The 14216-nt window shown below is 41.0% G+C and overlaps 1 protein-coding gene across 10 annotated transcripts in view; it reads right to left on the bottom strand.

Moving 5' to 3' along the window:
- The window catches only part of CHL1 (cell adhesion molecule L1 like), a 124196-nt gene that overhangs the window by 86268 nt on the left and 23712 nt on the right, over window positions 1-14216 (bottom strand). For 8 of the 10 annotated variants that reach the window (XM_071756341.1, XM_071756335.1, XM_071756338.1 and 5 more), the window contains exon 2: window positions 8642-8716. The gene's annotated coding sequence lies outside the window, so the exon portion shown is untranslated. Of the gene's footprint in view, window positions 1-8635; window positions 8719-14216 lie in introns of those variants that run through there. The other 2 variants (XM_071756342.1, XM_071756337.1) reach the window with 2 other exon arrangements.

Below are 14216 nucleotides of genomic sequence, written 5' to 3'. Positions count from 1 at the left end.
GAATTTCTTTCTGGAGAGGGTGCTCAGCCATTGGAATGGGCTGCCCAGGGAAGGGGTGGATTCTCCATCCCTGGAGATATTTCAAAAGAGCCTGGATGTGGCACTCAGTGCCATGGGCTGGGAACCACGGGGGGAGTGGAGCAAGGGTTGGACTTGATGAGCTCTGAGGTCCCTTCCAACCCAGCCAGTTCTATGATTCTATGATTCTATTTTACATCTGGGAGAGCAATAAGAGCATCCAAGTTCTTGAATTTAATGAGGCAACATCACTTTGGGCTGACTCTTACTAAATGTATATGAGGAAATAATTCCCTTGTAATGAACTCCTGCAGCAACTGGCTTTGCCCTTCCTGCATGCTAATGATAATAAATTCCAACCAAATTATTCCAGGCACTGAATAGCTGTTATCCTATGCTTACCCTCAGCCCTATCTGCAAGGACAGAACAACCACAGGCACATCAGCCCACTCAGTAATAGCTTTTGTTGCTTTTTTGGCACATCCAGGCATGATCAGCAATTTTTTTTTTTGGCAGGATATAAGATGCCAAGCTCGACAGGGAAGTGTTTAGAAGCAAAGGAGGGGGGGTTTTGCTTATTTTTTTTTCAAAGGTAGTAGTGAGTTGTCCCCAAAAACTACCTGCCTGCTTGGTAATCCTGCAGAGGCAAGGAAGATGACACAGCCAAAAAAACAGTTTACAGTCCAACTCAACCAAAATCTATCTCATGGCTACACAGGAATAACTTTTTTCTGCAGCCACTTTTGATCCAGCCCAACAGGGTGAGTTTTGAGGAAATGCATCAATAGTGTAGCAGCAATTGAAGAAAATCCCCAAGGAAACTCTTACCTTCCTGGCAAGGCTGATGGAGGCACAGAACTCATTCTAAAGGAGACATCAGCTTCTAGAAACTGGAGCTGAAATGACTTTCAAGGCCTGAGTTTGTAACATGGGGGTGATTTGGATAGCCAAGGTGTAATTCTGTACATCCATTCAGTGTGGAAAAGATGAATCCATACAGACCCAGCCCAAACATCCATAACACACAGGAAAATAACTGAGGAGGAAGCAGGAATCCTTCCAGACAAACATTAACTGATCAGCTTGACAGTTTTTATTTCCTTAATATTTTACCTGATTGGGAAAAAAAAATAATATAGATTTTTGTAAGTTTTTTCCTGGTCTTCCCCTGTGTGTTTTTGGTTTGGGCTCATTGACTTCATTACAGTCTTCACACATTTCTGTTATTTATAGGATCTGGCCTCAGGCTTTTCCAAAATAAATGCCATTGGTAAATTCTTTAATCCTCTTTATGCCACACGATGCAAATCTGTACACATTACATTTGCTTATCTACTTTTTGATATTAATTCTTACATTTTTAATGGCTTTCCATTCTCTAGCATTTACTTATGCTATTCTGTCAAAGAATAAATTCAGAAAAGGAATTCAATAGCTCAGTCACTTTCAGAAAATTAATTTATCTTTTCATTGAGAGTGCTGTTCTGGTTTTCTTAAATCATTTCCTTTATTCCAAAATACAGAGCTGTAAGCATGCTGCTCCCAAATAGGCCTCAGGAATAACTAACTAGAAAGTGGCTTTGCAGAAAAAAATTCTTCATAGCAGACCAAAATACATTAACATTCAAGTCTATGGGAGCAGGGCTTAGAAACAGGACAAACTACTAAAATATAACAAAAAACAGGCTGTACTTTTTCAAGAGAAACCTATAATTCCTGCCTTATGGCATCTTTTCAATACCTGTATTGTATTGACCATGTATTTATTATTCCAAGACTTTCACTAATCTGTGTTCCAGTGGACATGGGAGGACAGCACTGTGCTGCACACTAAATCTATAAAGAATATTGCAGCCAATGCCTTGATTTACTGCAACCAAATTTATATATATAGTGTTGTGCTAAAGCCTCAAGGCTGTACATATTTTTTTCCCCCCACATATAAGAAAAAAAGCTCAGTTTACTAAAAACCCTTTTACTTTTGCTGGCAAGATCCCCTCCCCTCTTCCTACCTTGCCTGCAAAAAGGGATTTAAAAGATAAAGGGAAAGATAATTCCATTACCAAGTAGAGAAAGAACAGCAAATAATGCTCCAAATATAAAAGGCTGGCATATTCAGTGCCTTTCTTTCCTTATGTCTTCAACAAAAAAATGTTTTACAGGGACCAGACTCTCAACAGAATTAATTTTAATAAGAGCTTGGAACACAAGCTGAGTGGAGGTGAGCCCAGAACTCAGCTGAATAAGTCATTAAGGACTACATTTATTTTGAAATACCTCAGGTATCAGCTGAAGTTCTTTTTAAACTATTAGTAATTACTTTTTAGTATTCTCAGGGAATGGCTGAGGTCCCAGTGGGTAAGAGATGGTCAAGCCCAGCAGCTATTTTTGGAAAGGGGGAAAGGAAGACCCAGGGACAAATGATTAAACAATGAAATTATAAGCACCCAGAGGAGTATAAAGTGAGAAGAAATTGCCAAAATGTAGTTGTGAAGAACTAATCATGCCAACCCATTTTTTTTTTTTTTTTTTTAAATCAGAATAATTACACTTTCACAAGAAGGAATTAGATGGGATACATTCTGAGTAGACAAACAATTCCTCCACCACAGTAAGGTAGATATTTACTAACTCCCTATTTTAGACTAGCAGCAAACACAATTTCCAACTGGCCACTTCCAAAATCAAAGATCAGGGCACATTCTGAGCATTTGGTCCCATCTTTTCACGAGTGCCTGAGGTCACAAAAACTCTGGAGGATCTTCAAGCACTCAGGACAGCACTAGGCCACCAAATGATCCCAAGAGGTGAGGAAAAAGAAACCTGAAATCATGAGGATAATTTAATAAAAAGACAGGCAAAATCAAGTGCATATTTTAAACCCTGCTTTGTGGGGTAGGCAGCAATGGAGAGAGGACAGAGAGGTGAGGAAGGATAAAACCCAACCATGAGTCAGCAATGCACATCTGCTGCCAGACACAAGTGGTGTTTGGGGAAACATTACCAGCTGTTAAGCACAGGACACAGGAGGTAATTACTCAGCTGAGATTTAGAAAACATGACCTAGAAAGAAGATTATTTGTTCCTGCTATAAAGAGAGAGGACCAAAGTAGACATAGCAGCAATATTCCAGTACATCACAGGTTTTAATTAAGCAAAGTACAATCAGTTGTATGGGGGAGCATGAGCAGTGACTGGTTTAATTCACAGAAAGGAAAATTAGGGTGGATATTATGAGAAGCCTTCTGAGCCACAGAGATAGTTAATCATTTTAATATGTTATCTCCAAGAAGGCTGTTGGACCCATCACTGGAAGCTTCTAAAAAGACCTTGACAGAAAGATCTCTGGAGGCTGGCAGGGTGTGTGACCCCTTAAGATCTTCTGCCAGATTTGCATTTTACACTTTTGCTGTCAAAAAAAAAAAAAAAAAAAAAGAAGAAATAACTCCTTATAGGAATGGTATTTCCTCTGGAACAAAGTAAGGAAAAAAAGAATAATCATTTAACCTGTCACAACTGACCACAGCTCCTCAGCACAGCACCAGCTCTGTGTTAACTTTCTAAATTCAGATTACACACTGGCCAAGTCAGACTGAGAATGTACAACCAGCTACTCTTCCTTGACAGTTTACACAAGATCTGTTCACAAAAGGTGCCTCTTGATCCCAGTGCTGCCAGGCTTGTGTTTTCCTATGAAGTAAAGCCAAAAAAAGAAGAAGCCACCTTCTCACACTTCTGCTTAGCACTCCTGTATGCACTGGGGTTTTAACATGGTCTGCTCTATATTATCTTCAGGAAAAAGCCATCCCGGAGGAAAACACATTTCCTTCACTGCAGTGGTTTGTGTTGCACATTCTTACTCATTTTTCCTAATTTACTATGTATTTGGTTTGTTCACAGAGTACTGGGCAGGACAGGTTATTTCAGCAACAAACTAGAATTTTATATTTCAATTTACTGAAGCAATACACAAACTTTGCTGATGCTGAATTTATTTGAACTTTGTATTTTTAAGTGATTTTATTATCTCATTTATATAAAGCTAAACTGCAGTCTACTACCAATCTATTTTCTCTGTGTCTGGAAGTAGAGAGTAACCCAGCAGATATATTTGAAATAATGGGAATAACAGAAGTGGTTATTATGCACAATTACAGCTAGTAGCACTCAAAATCAGACACTGTTAATAATAAATGGCAACATTATATAAAAAAATACCATCTGAAAACTGATTTTACATGGCATATTAAAGACTTGATGGCTCAGGAGATGGGTAATAGAATAAAAAGCCTTTCATCTCAAGGTCATCAATTCAAATACAAGTCCAACTGATAGTAACTGAAAGCCATTTGATGGGACCTCTAATGAACCCTGTCTTGTTACTAAAAAATTAAGAATAGCCACAGAATTCAGCCCTTTCTCCTGCCCCTGACAGCAGTCAGTACAGAAACCACAGGGAGGATGAGGGAGCAGATTGGATTCAGCAGGTAGAGCTGGATTTCTCTTCTTTTCTCCAGCCTATCACTATTTTAGCAGTTTCCTCACAGGTACCTGTTTGTCCTGTTCCCAAATTCAACCCCCTCCAGCTGCTGAGCCTTCCAGTGCTTGGAGGGTTGCAAAAGAAAATCAGGTTTGAGCTCCTTGAGTGACCACTTGACACCAAGCCCAGGCATCACTCCAGCCCTTTGTCTGAGCCCCAACCATTTGGAACATGAATTCAGGATCCTGCTGTTTCTCTGGTGTGTATCAAATAACACCCCAAAGGAAAGGAAAGCTTTGGGAAAGAGGAGAATCCCTGTGCAAAGCAGAGCAGCTGCCCAGGCAGCAAATAAAGCAAAGCACACATTGCGTGACTCCACAAGCAAACCCAAAAGACTTTTGGGATAAAATCTCTGCTGTAATCTCCTTTGTTCCCAAATAATGCCTGCAGCATTTACTGCTGGTGGTAGCATTAACATGATGCAAATCAAATCATTGATAAGAAACTTATTGATGCTGCCCTTTTGTGTGCCTTGTCATGCTGAATGAGATTTTTGTAATAAAAAAAAAAACAAAAAAACAACACAGCAATGATGATTTTTCAGTGATTGACCAGAGAAGCATCCCAAAAGGAATTTTGCTTTCATCTGTCAGAGGCAAAGCTCAATGTTTGCACACACAAAGTGATACCTACAAACATCCATTTGCAGGTAGAAATGGGGACATACAGAGGCATCACACAGCAAAAGGAAAAGGCTTTCCCATAATCTCCATCTGGAACCATCCAGGTGACCTCCCCAGGTCCCTGCTAAGCCTCAATTATTTTAAGATTCTAAAATGTAATCACCTCATGCAAATTCCTTCTTCAGCACCAGCCAGGTTTTGAAGAGCCATTTTGCTTTTCAGAACTCAGGGATTCAGGGGATTCAGCTTAAAGGTAACAGGGTGACTGAAGATGAAGTTTACAACCAGCATGGCTAAACAAAGTCTGGATAACCAAGTTCTTTAATGCAGTTTTCTTCCAGCATAGTGTTTCTTCCTGACACCCATTATATCCCCAGCCTTCATCCAAGGAAATGAGCAGAAACCCTCAAACTCTCCCTTTGCTGCTGGGTCTCCACTCCCAAAACCCTGTCCATGCCTGAATTTTGACCCCAAACTTCACCATTTATTCCTACTACCTGATAATCTTGTGGTATTCATAACCCACAGCTCAGCAGGATTTTCAGGTATGACATTATTCCAGGTAATTCCACATCTAGTACCTAAGTAGGCACTTCTGGCCCATGCCCACCTCTCCTGGTCCAGCCCTGGCAGATGCAGGGGGGAAGATGCTGGACTGAGATGTCCTGGGACCACATTCTCTGCCATGGAGCCCAGGAACAGCCCCATCACCCCATGAAGCAACCACTAACTGTCAAAAGCACTAAAATATGGATTTAAGTGGATTTTGGAGTGTGGAAAAACCCCCAAATCCATCAGTTAAGGCCATTAGCTCATGTGACACACCTCAATGAAGTCAATTTCCAGAGATAAGCGTGTGACAAGCTGACTGGAGGAATTCTCCTTTAATGCATTATTAATCCATTTATTATTACAGTTATTATAATCTTTATGCAGGGCACTGAAGCTCAATTTGTTCTATATCAGCTAATGTTTTTAATGAGCCCTTTCTTCTCCTCAGGACAGGAGCTGCTTTAACCTGTTATTTGGCTTTTAAGCAAGTAGAAAATGACATGGTGGTGTCTCCTTACAAATACAGCTTCACACCCCATGCCCTGAATTTTAATTGAAAAGGAGAGTAGTGACTCTCACACTGCCAGATATCTTTAAGAAGGCAATAGACTGACAAACTCCAAATATAGTAACTTTCCCACACAGCTAAATGCAATGAAATCTTAATTATAGTTCCCCTGGATGACAAAGAGGAGAAATAGATTTAAATAAAAAGCTCCTGAGCAAATGCAGTCATCTGTGGGAGAGACATTGGAGAATATTTGAAGTCAAGTCTGAAGCCCAAATCTGAATGGCTTTGGGTTCATTCTCTGGTCACACAGGGCAAGGAGGTCATGAGGCTGATCCCTGCACTGTTTCTCAGAGAAGTTGTAGAGGAAACAGCATATTAAGTAGACAAATGGATGTAATTAAAAGTTGTGAACCAAAGGGAAGAAATAGAATTTCCCAACCACACACATTGCTGATGCAGCTGGTGGCAGAGCCTGCCTCATTCTGTGACCTTCTTGCCAAAGGAGAAGGTTGGGGTACTCAAAAGAGGTGTGGATGTGGCACATAAGGACATGGGTTGGTGATGGACTTGGCAGTGTTGGCTTTTTTGTCAGACTCAATGATTTGAAGGGTCATTTCCAACCTAAATACTTCTATGGTTCTATTTAGGAATCTGCTGAAGTCTACAGAATGCTCCACCTGCACTTCCAGTATTTCTCCCTTAGAATGGAACAGCTCAGCCCATAGGATGCTGCCACAGAGAAGACAGGAGAAGGGGTTTTTAGGGAGTATAAAATAAAATAATATAAATGAAAAAGTTTATGAAGTCTTGGGAGGTGAGTAAGAAGCAACAAGACACTGTGTCACAAGAAAAGCAGAGTAAATCTTCATTCTCTTCTCCTGCATACCTTAAAAAGAGCCATCCCTCACCTGGTGACCTTTCCAGATGTCTGGGTTTGAAAGAAGGAAAATTTATAAGCTAACTTACAAGCTGCCAACAAAGTGAGCTTTTCAGTTCAGAGCTGCTCCTACAATGAATCAAAATACAGCCCCACTTTGTGGAGATCTGGAGTCACACAGCACCTGAATCCCACTGCCTGACTATTCAGGGTTTTTCAGAAATCAGTGAATTATTTTCTACTTGAAACAATTACTGACTGCAAGGAAAACTAAACTTATCAGTGTGTAGCAATGAATGAAAATACTTTACTAAATGGAAAAGTTAAAGCAATGCTCAGGCAGACTGTGTTTTATCAATAATTTTGTCATTATGAATTTTACAGACCACAAAACTACACAAAATTAAATTCAGCAGCAGATATACAAGAATGATGTCCTCAGTCCTGCTCCCTGCAGTAGTCAAGGCCAGTGAGCAGAATGCAAAAAATCCCAATAAATGGTATCTCAAAAGAAAGTTACAGTGTAAATAATTCCAATTATACACAAAGCTTTAGCCAGAGAGCTCCCCATTAACAGAAGTTAATGGGAAATGCATATTTAAACTCCATGTATTTGTAGCCCAGACTCCCTTTTCATCAGCCACAAATGAGAAAGAGAACACAATATTTTAGGGTTTGGGGTTTTTTTTAATGAACAGGATATAAAAAAAAAAAAAAAAGAGAGAGAGATAGAAACCCCTTGCCAGTGTGATTATTCCCTCCAAGCACATCTCACTACAGGAAAGGTCCAGAGGCACCAAGATCCCCTGGTAACAAGCTACCCCAGAGAAGCCCAAGCCATAAATAACTCCATGGCTCCAAGACCTTTTTTCCTGGATGAACAGTTGTTGGCAATGGCACTGCTGAGGCCCTGCTCTTCCACTGTTTCTTTTCAAAATTCCCCAGGGATAGTCTAAAAAAAGGCAAGGTCCATCCACCACTTTGGCCCCAGCCCCTCCACCAGCCTTTGGGGTAACTCACCAAGAGCAGCCATCCAAAAGCAGGAGGGCAGATGTCCTTTGGAATCATCAGAGGAGAATAATTACAGCACCTTTTTCCAGCAGGTTTAAAGAGCCAAGGAGGTTTGAGAGGGGGTTAAAATGTAAAATCCTGAGTTCCTTGCCAGTGGGATGCTACAACAGGGTAAAGCCTCAGCCACATGTGTAATAATAAACAGCTTTTTGCTTAGCTTTTCCGAAGAGAAGAGCCACCTGACAGCAGAGAGCTTTCAGGCTTTGCAAGCATGACCACAAGCTTCAGCTAAAACTCACAAGGAATTCTTCCAGAACACACATATATGCACAAATAAATAGACACTTGTGCTTTCACAGAAAGCACCTGAAGACAGAACAGGTCTCAAAGGGTTACAACCACTTTTAACTGCTGTGTCTCAGAAATAAAGACAAATAAAATTGCACAACCAAAACACAATTTTCAATTATTTTTTTTTTTTTAAAAAAAAAGCATTTCTAACCAGTACCTGCAGCTGCTTCATCATCAATGCAGGGTCAGTTTGCAGGTTTGCAGCTGAATTGTCCTCCTCACTTTACTGCATCTAGAGAGAAAAACAAATTTGTGATTTGAGTAATGATATGTCATATGTTGAATTAAGCTAAGAACAGAATCTTTATCAGTAAGACTCCTTTATTTACTTTTTTTTTTCTTTTTTCCCCCTCTCTATTATTGCATTTATGTCTGGTCTCATTTTCCTTGCCCTCCATTTCTCTCCAAAAGGACAGGATTTTCACATTTGAATAACAGAAGCAACATACCCCATGGAATAGAAAAATGGGCTGAAGTGAGAACATCTGATTCTTATTCTAAATCTGGTTTGTGACCTTGGAATGAGCCACTTCAGTGCACTTCTATTTCCCCTCTCTTTCTTTGCTTTTCTTCTCTCCTTAGACTACAAGCTTTTTAAAGTCTGCTCAGTGTTTATATATTATCAAACAGATAAGATTCAGCTTTCATTACAAATAACACAACACCAGAAGCAAGAAATCTTATCAATCACCACTTAGATTATTGCTTCCCTATAGCCCAGTAATGCAAAGCACAATTTCAAAATGATTTTCAATACTTTCATTTGGAAAATTAATAAATAACTAAATTTATAAAAGGCATTTGGAAAATTAATGCTGTTCATTTGGAAAATTAATAAATTTGGAAAATTAATAAATTAAATAACTTCATTTGGAAAATTAATAAATAACTAAATTTCTAAAAGGCCCAGGGAGGAAAAATGCATTCAGGAGGAAACAAACCCTGTAAATGTTTTGGGATTTTTTTCCAGTAAGCACCCTCCTCTTCAAACATGCTGACAGGGTTACATTTCTGTACCCATCTCTTGTCTATCTGGGTTTGATAGATCTCTGCATCCATCTCTGGTCCATGTGCCCAGGAGACCTCTGCTATCCAACCAACCCCTCCATATTCCCTCCTGGCTCAGCCCCAGACTCCCTGCAGCCTCCTGCTCTCTTCCCATGGGATGCTCTGCTCCATGCTGGGAGCAACAAAGGGAGTGGGAAGAATTTGGAGCTTGAAGTCCATTTCTCTTGCTCTCCCCAGGAGAGAGCACACACAGCATAAGTCCCTGGTCACAGTCCTGTGCCACCAAAGAGAAAAAGCAGCACACAAGCCCTGTTCTTTCTTCCTCCCCTTTGTGGGTCACCTTTAAAAAAGTGATTTTCTTTCAAGCCTCTCTATGAATGACAAGATATTCTGTGAGATGTCTTCAGGGAAAAGGACTGATAAAGAGAAATTCAGCTAACCCATTTTCTTCCTTGTCACTACTTGATAATCTCTTTATCTGGCCTCACTCTACCACTGGCAGACAGACTTATTTCCCCATGGACAGACCCAACTCTTCTTCCCAAGTGCACACATGGACCCCCTTTCCCAATTTTTATTGTAATGTTTGCCAGACAAATTCTGCATTTGTAGATGTCCATGGGTAAGATGTACAGACTTATTGCCACACACATCTCTGGTCTGTCACACACTTCTTGTGGTCATGGGCACACCCAGAACATTCATATGAACCTTCCTGTCAACAGGAGAATGCAATTTCACTGAAATACAATTCCCTAGCACCTATATTTTAGAATTCAGCTCCTTTGTCAATAACCTACAGTTTCTGACGTGAGCAGAAAACGTTTTCAAAAGCTCTGCAGTGATTTGGGAACCTCAATTCTGCATTCAGCTGCACCCTAATCCTTCTTGACTTCTATTGAGGCTCCAGCTTCGAAATGTTTACTCTCCTGTTGGCAGCACACTCAGCTTTTTACAGCATCTTCACCTTCACAAAGGAATGGAACTCCCATTCCTAATGCCAAATGCAAATTGCTCCAGCTTGTGCCAGCTGGGTCTGGCCCAACCCAACTGTGGCAGCCTGGGCCAAGGACTGCAAGACATCCCCCAGGCAGAGAGCAGAGCAAACCCACCCCCAGCCCCAGCCCCAACCACCAGGGCTTGTGGAGCTGAGGAGAAAATCCCTACGTTGTAAATCAGTGTAAAAGAGAGGCTTTTCCCAGGATTTCAGTTTGTCACAGGACTGGATTTAGAGGGTTGAAGGCCAGAGATGCTGCTGCTCCATCAGGTCCAGACTTCTGCCATGATGTTCCCCCCAGCTACCTCTAAATTAAGCCAAGTCACTTGTAATTGATTGAAACATTTACTCAAAAAAAAAAAATAAAAAAAAATAATCCACTTTTTGTTTAGAGACATAAAAAAAAAGGAAACACTGCACAGAAGTTCCCATGTGGCCATTTGGAGGCTGCAGAAAATTTGTGCCCACAAGAAGTCTAAAAAAAATTGCATTTAGCCCTGGAAAAGCCAGAATTACTGAAAATGCAAGTCTTAGTGAGGACACCTGTCTCCCAGGTGCTGACAACTCAACCTCCTGTTTGCTTTTTATTACAACAAGGGAAAAATCTGCACCTTTAGAAATTGGGATTTATGATGCCTCTTCTAGAGACCTCACAGCCTGGAGCAAAGCAGTTGTGTGCCCTGGGAATTTTGTTGGGATTTTTGAAGCTGAGAAATAGAAACAGAATCTTTGTCCTCTGAGTAAGGGCAAAAAATCTGCATGCCTGGAATCTCAGGGCTGCTCCTGGTCCCCTTTCCTGGTGCCAGTTCCTTGTTCTGCTGCTCTGCACGTGCACTCACTTTTGTATTTCAGTTTTCCAAAGGTCAGAGGGAGCTGCCAGGTTCCTAAGGCAGGGAATGCAGGTCACACTTGATTCTCTCAGCTGGTCATTCACTGAGCTGCAGACTATTTCAGCAGAGTCACTCGTGGTGCAGAGAAAGAGGAGAAGCAGCCAGGCACAAAGATGCCTTAAAGACATCTCTGAGCCCTTTCTCTAGCTACCCAGGAGCTGCTTGGGCTCTGAGCAGAACCAGCAGCAAGTGCTGCAGCCAGGATCAGGGCTGGCATCACCCACTGCCCCTGGCCAGGCCACAGATGGCACAGGCAGCTCCCTGGGCTCCTCCATCACTGGCTGGAGGAAGAAAAGTCTGGAGCAATGTGACCTTGAGATTTCAGCCATCCATTCCTCTGTAAAAGACACAGCAATCGATGAGGCACAAGCCTCTGACTCAGGCTCAGATAACCTTCCCTAAACGAGCAACTAAATATTTAAACATCACTTCCATCTTGCCTGCTGCAAATCCTCACCAAGGAAAATAATGAACAGGTTTGGCCCAGGGGCCTGGACAAAGTGTAATGGGATGAAAGGGAAGGAAAGTTGTCCAGGAGGATGCTCAGAGGCTGCTTTGGCCACTCTCCCACAACACACATCAAACCTTCCCAGTCCAATCTCTGCCCACCATGAAGATTTATCCCATTGTGGAGCACCTGGGGTGGATGGGAAAGGGATGAAAGGATCCAAAATCCCAGCACCCAAGCCTGGGCAGTGTTCCCACCAGCTCCAGCACCACTGCAAAGGAGGAATCAGCTTCACTTGTATATATGAACAGGAAAAAGATTTTCAAGGAGGAAGTTTTGTCAAACAATAAAGGGATGGATCAGAGAGCTTGGAAAAGAGCACAGGATGAACAAGATAAACTGAATTCACTGGCATTACAGCTGCTGGATCCCAGCTCAGTGCAGATGTGCTGAAGGAACAATTTGCAATGACATCTTCAGACTAATACTGAGCACAAAAAATTCACATGGCTTTGGAAAAAAAAAAAAAAAGAGCAAGAGAGAAGGAGCTGCTTCTTATTAAAGAAACATTTTAGATGTTATTTTACCCACCCAACAAAGCTGCAGTGCTGCTGACAAAAGTGAGTACAACAGATTCTCTGCTGCTTAAATAAATGATTATTTGCCTTTCAGCAACAGTAAAAAAGTATTAATTTACAGGAAGAAAATTCAAGTGTCTAGTTTCACAGACCTCCTTTGTCAATATTTTAGTTTCCCACCAGGAAAAAAAAAATTAGAAGAATTAAAGAACGTGTTTCAGGTCAGACTCATGTTTAGAATAATGAGGTAGCTCAGAACAATGTTACAAGTTCCTCTAATATCTGATTATTGCAGAAGTTCTACCATAATATGAAGAGAGCCTTGAAATACCAATCCTAGCTAAAACCATCAAGAGTTTAGCCAATAATCTGTGATTTACAGTAAAAGCCAGGACCAAATTTTTGTAAGTCAAGCAGATTGGGACAGATTCTGGTCCACAATTACTCAGGGATAAGAAACTTCAGAGCACTTTGCTGGCACAGAACTCAGCTCTGTAGTGACTTTAGCAATAATCTGGAGGAGTGGCATGAAAAGGTGACACAGCAGCAGAAAAAAATCAACTTGGTTCTAGCAAAAGTGAAAGAAGAAAATCAACTTGGCTCTAAGAAAAGCAAACACAGACACATCTCAGATTCATCACCAGCCTGGGACATCAGGGATATTTTTCCCTAGGGAAGGTGCCAAGGTCTATGAAAAAGACTCCTTGGCACCCCATGGCACTGGGTGGTTAATCCCTGAGTTCCCATTTCCAGCCAGCACCAGGTGGTTTTGTCCCTCCAGGAAAACTGGGGCTGGAAAGCATCACCTGTCAATACATCCCTCTTGGCTCAATAAATCCTGATAATCAATAAAAAACAGAGAGCAAAACTGACACTACAGCAGGAGCCTGTGGGGTAAAATTTGGGGCACACTTGGTATCTGCTTATTGCTCAGAAGGATTTTGCATTTAAGGTCCCAAGGTATAAAGCACATCTATTGCCACTTGATTTTTATAACCTTCTAACCCACAACTCAGCATTCCAACCATTCCCTCTGCTTTTCAACAAGGAATTACTGCAAACTGGGCTGAAAAAAGGGTTTCTCCTGAGCTGGGAAGGCAGCAGCATCAATACCTACAGCTAAAAAATATCAGACTGTTTGGCATGAGATCCAGGCATCCCCATGGGTGATGCTTTCAATCAAGAACACAGCCAGAAAATTCAGATCTGTGTTTTCCAGGTGCAAATTTGAGTTCCACTGTTCACACCCATGGGCCAAAACCACACAATCATCCTCAGGTATTCTGGAGGAAATCCTCAACCAGGCTAAATCAGCGAGGTTTTTCTTTTTTAAAGTTATTTTTTATTTACACCACTTCAAAAACTATTTCCCTAATATCTCCTCATTAGAAACTGAATGCAAATTTAACCAAGACTGGATTTTTTTTAGAAGTCACTCATATGACAAATGCCATGGCACACAAAACCATCAATACCAGGCTGTAACACATCAGTACAAGCACAAACATAATAAAAAGGTTTTTGAAATTATTTTTAACACAATGCTGCCCAGTTCACAACAGATTTAGAGCCCAGTTTTAATGAAGGAATTCTTTTCCCTGTTGTGAAAATTCTTCACTGTTAATCTGTGCATTTTATGTTTGGTTGTTAGGGTTTTTTTTGCCTGGAAAAGCCTTTTTAAATACACTTGAAAAACTTCCAGTCCTGAAATTAGAAACTCAACCTTATAATATGTGATTCTACACTCAGATGGGGAATGATCATACAAACTAATAAGTGACTTATTTGGCATTTAAAATGACAAGTAAGAC

Source organism: Heliangelus exortis, chromosome 12 (assembly GCF_036169615.1).
Source record: "Heliangelus exortis chromosome 12, bHelExo1.hap1, whole genome shotgun sequence".
Taxonomy (NCBI): domain Eukaryota; kingdom Metazoa; phylum Chordata; class Aves; order Apodiformes; family Trochilidae; genus Heliangelus; species Heliangelus exortis.
This window is presented reverse-complemented; position numbering and strand designations above follow the sequence as displayed.